This window comes from Eucyclogobius newberryi, unplaced genomic scaffold (genome assembly GCF_026437365.1).
Source record: "Eucyclogobius newberryi isolate DKJ021-1_F unplaced genomic scaffold, fEucNew1.0.hap1 SCAF_19, whole genome shotgun sequence".
NCBI lineage: Eukaryota > Metazoa > Chordata > Actinopteri > Gobiiformes > Gobiidae > Eucyclogobius > Eucyclogobius newberryi.
In genome coordinates, this window is record NW_027315823.1 from 12,119,339 (window position 1) to 12,122,682 (window position 3,344).

The 3,344-nt window shown below is 38.1% G+C and overlaps 1 non-coding gene across 1 annotated transcript; it reads right to left on the reverse strand.

Moving 5' to 3' along the window:
• Positions 1–1,503: 1,503 nt before the first annotated feature.
• trnaa-cgc (transfer RNA alanine (anticodon CGC)) lies at positions 1,504–1,575 on the reverse strand. The gene has a single exon. It is a non-coding gene; the product is annotated as a tRNA-Ala (tRNA).
• Between the last annotated feature and the right edge of the window lie 1,769 nt (positions 1,576–3,344).

Consider the following 3,344-nt stretch of genomic DNA (forward strand, 5'->3'; position numbering starts at 1 on the left):
TATTATTTCGTCTTTGTAACTCAGAGATGAATGTAGTGACCAGACTGATGACGGCCTGTATACAATGTATTGAGCAATAACACTTTGGACTATCCAGACAAGAGAGACATATGCCAGACATTTTGGTCATGTTTTTTTTTTTTGCGTTTCGTATTTTTTAGGTTCCAAAAAAAATGAAATATTTAAATTGTATGTCCAGTAATTGCTCATTCATTTTTTTTTAAGTACGATTAGTAACAAAATATTGGTTAAATTTAGATTTTTACCAAATATAGAACTATTTTTCTTCAAAGATTTTTCACTCCAGTCAGACCTGATGGATGTTTGAGTTTGCAGTAAAAAATGTCAGAAACTGGGAAGGTGTGACGTTTGAGCCCTCAGGTTAATCCTTCTCTAATAAGCTGCTAAAGACAGGAGCATTGGCAATATCGACCAGCCTTTAGGGAACAGCTCTCACACACAGGTCATCAATTCAAACTCTGGCTCATACCACTCACACACAGAGCAATGCATTTTAGTGTAGTCGTTCTCTGCACTTTATTGTGAATGGCTGCTCCGCACGCTGCGCCTGTCTCATGAAATAACATTTTCATTTGTAGACTCACAAAGCCTGAAATTACAAACAAAACAAACAGGATGCAGACTACAGACTTCAGAGACCAGCACTTCGTATATACACAGTTGTACAGATGCTCAAAGTATGCGGTCTCAATATATCTGTTTTTACCCTACTCTCCACTATCCCTTCGCCTCCTACATGTCACCCTGAACTGTGAATAATTGTCTTTTTAATGACTTGTGCAGCATTTTTTTTTTCTGAATAAGAATTGTTGTTACTGTAATATTAAAGAACACATATTATGCTTATTAAGTTAATGGCTATGAAACATGCTCTAGGGCATTTTCACATCCCATGGTTAATAAAGAATGTGTCTACTAAAAGCACATATTACTTTATATTAGTTAGGCGTTTCCCAAATCCGGAATTGAGTTCGATTTCCTGGCACAGGAGGAAATCACAAGGGGGAGTAAACAAAGCTAAAGGGCCCCGGCATGATAATGTAAGCATGCAGTTGTAAAGAATACGATTGATGATGATGATGAACACAAATGGTCAGAATGAGTCAGGCGATTATTAATAGACTTCAAAAAAGCGCTTAGGTCTCGGAGCACCACATGGCGTTGCAAGCGTTGTTACGCAGGTGACGTCCTTTGCTGGTCAAGGGTAAGACATTTTTCAGCATTTTTCAGTTTTCAGCAAAGCAAGAAATATAAAGCAATTTTTAGCACATCGACTTGACCAACTGGCCACCACAATACTGCATTTTTGGACAAGTAGTCAAGCATTGCTGGACAATCGTGTCTGTTCCCAAAGGAAGCAACATATGCGCTCTGCCACTGAGCTCCCTGTCTACTGTGAGAGTAGAATGTTATTCCAGGCAAGACAACATTTTCTAAATAAGGACAACAGCTTTGTCATTGTCCAATAAACAAAATTACATTTGGAGATGCTGGGGATTGAACCCAGGACCTCATACATGCGAAGCATGCGCTCTACCACTGAGCTACATCCCCTTTGTCTTCTTGAAGAATTCAACTGATTAAATTATAGCGTAGGCTTCAGTGATGTTTGAGAGTTAAGGAACAGTCCCAAAAGTGCATTGTTGGGGAATCAGCTTGTGAGCAAGCATTTTTGGTTCTGCACGTAATGGAAAGACGCCCATTCTAACATCTTGCATCATTAATCAAGAGTAAACTGCTAACTGTCATTAAATAGGCTTAAAACGTGATACAAACATGACAAGTTAGAGCTACTGTGTCTATAGGGCTTCCATAGGAAAGGGTCAGCAGGTTAGAGAATAAGATTATGATGCTGTGTGAACACAGTCCAGAGTCATGGATGTAGGTAATGAATCTCTATTTCTCTTCATGCAGTTATCTTCTAATCTGTTCTCTCTTTATATTATTTTTATTTTCCTCTTTCTAAACCAGTTAAACCCATTCATCTCAATCTTCCATCGTTGTGCAAATTGTTCTGTCTCTGCCTCAGGCTTCTGTGGTTTTAATAAAGCGGGATTTGAAATAGATTTCCTCTCTCTCCTCCATCTTGAATTACATTAGAGCTTTGGCTCCGAGCATGTTTCTCCTGCCAAGATTTTATTGTATTCTTTCAATAAGTCTTGATAATGGAAGAAGTACTTTATAGAAGTATAAATGAAAGAATATTTGAGTGCTAGGTTACTACTATGCAATACACTTAAATTGTCAGTTAGGTATATGTCTTTTGTTCTTAGTGTGTGTTTAAAAAAAAAAAAAATAATTAAAGAGTTGAACCCAGTGGTGTCCTCCAGCAGAGACTAAATCCAAATATTGCAAGTCCATTGAGACTCACCAGCTCCTTTTGGTGTTGAAGACCATCAGCTTCTCCAGGGAATTCTCAACCTGCATTTCAACCTGGAGAAAGAGAAGCATTAGAATAGCTTTACTTCAATTGAGCAGCAGCTTCTCAATTTACTTTTTTTGCCGATTTATAGCTCTGAGAATAAAAACAAAAGAAAAGAAAAATCAAATAGTTACAAATAGAACATTATTTTATTTATATGAACAAAATAACATTTATTGATAATGTACCGTGAGTTGCTCGTGAATTATGAGCACCATTGTTGTCACATAAAACCAAAAGCGGTTAAGAGCATTTAAAACTTCATATTTCTGTCATTTCTGGGTCAGGATTAGTGTCGGGCCTATATGTGAAGAAAACCACTTAACTGCTGGTACTGTCTTGTACGTGATCATTTCTACTCCCATGACAACCGCCGTGTGGTGGTGATATGGGCTATAGATGTTTAGTTATCTGCATCTGAATTGACAGGGCGTGCCAGCATGGAAGAGCCGAGCCAAGGGAAACGGCTTTACATGTATGATGGTGATGCCTTGATTCACTGAAAACAGATCATTATCATGCTGTGATACCTTGAATGCCTTTCACCAAGCTGGCAAATACAGATCCAGGGCCATCTGCATTGCCCAGCACCTGGACCAAATAGAGATAAACTAGATTGATTTACTCCCACTATTAGCACTGAGCCAGCCCAAGCTGTAAAACTAGTGTCCCATATAAATGTATCTGATCAGACTCCTCAAGCACATTCTCCCACTATTTATAGATTATATTCTTGATACAATACATACCTCGTCAGAAAGCTGTTGTGTTCCACGGTTCTTCAAACATGTCAATAAACCACTATTCAAAAAGCCTAATCTTGATCCTGACCTGTTGGTAAACTATAGACCTATTTCAAAGAGTGTGAAAAAGTTGTAGTTAAAAAGCTTTGTTGCTACCT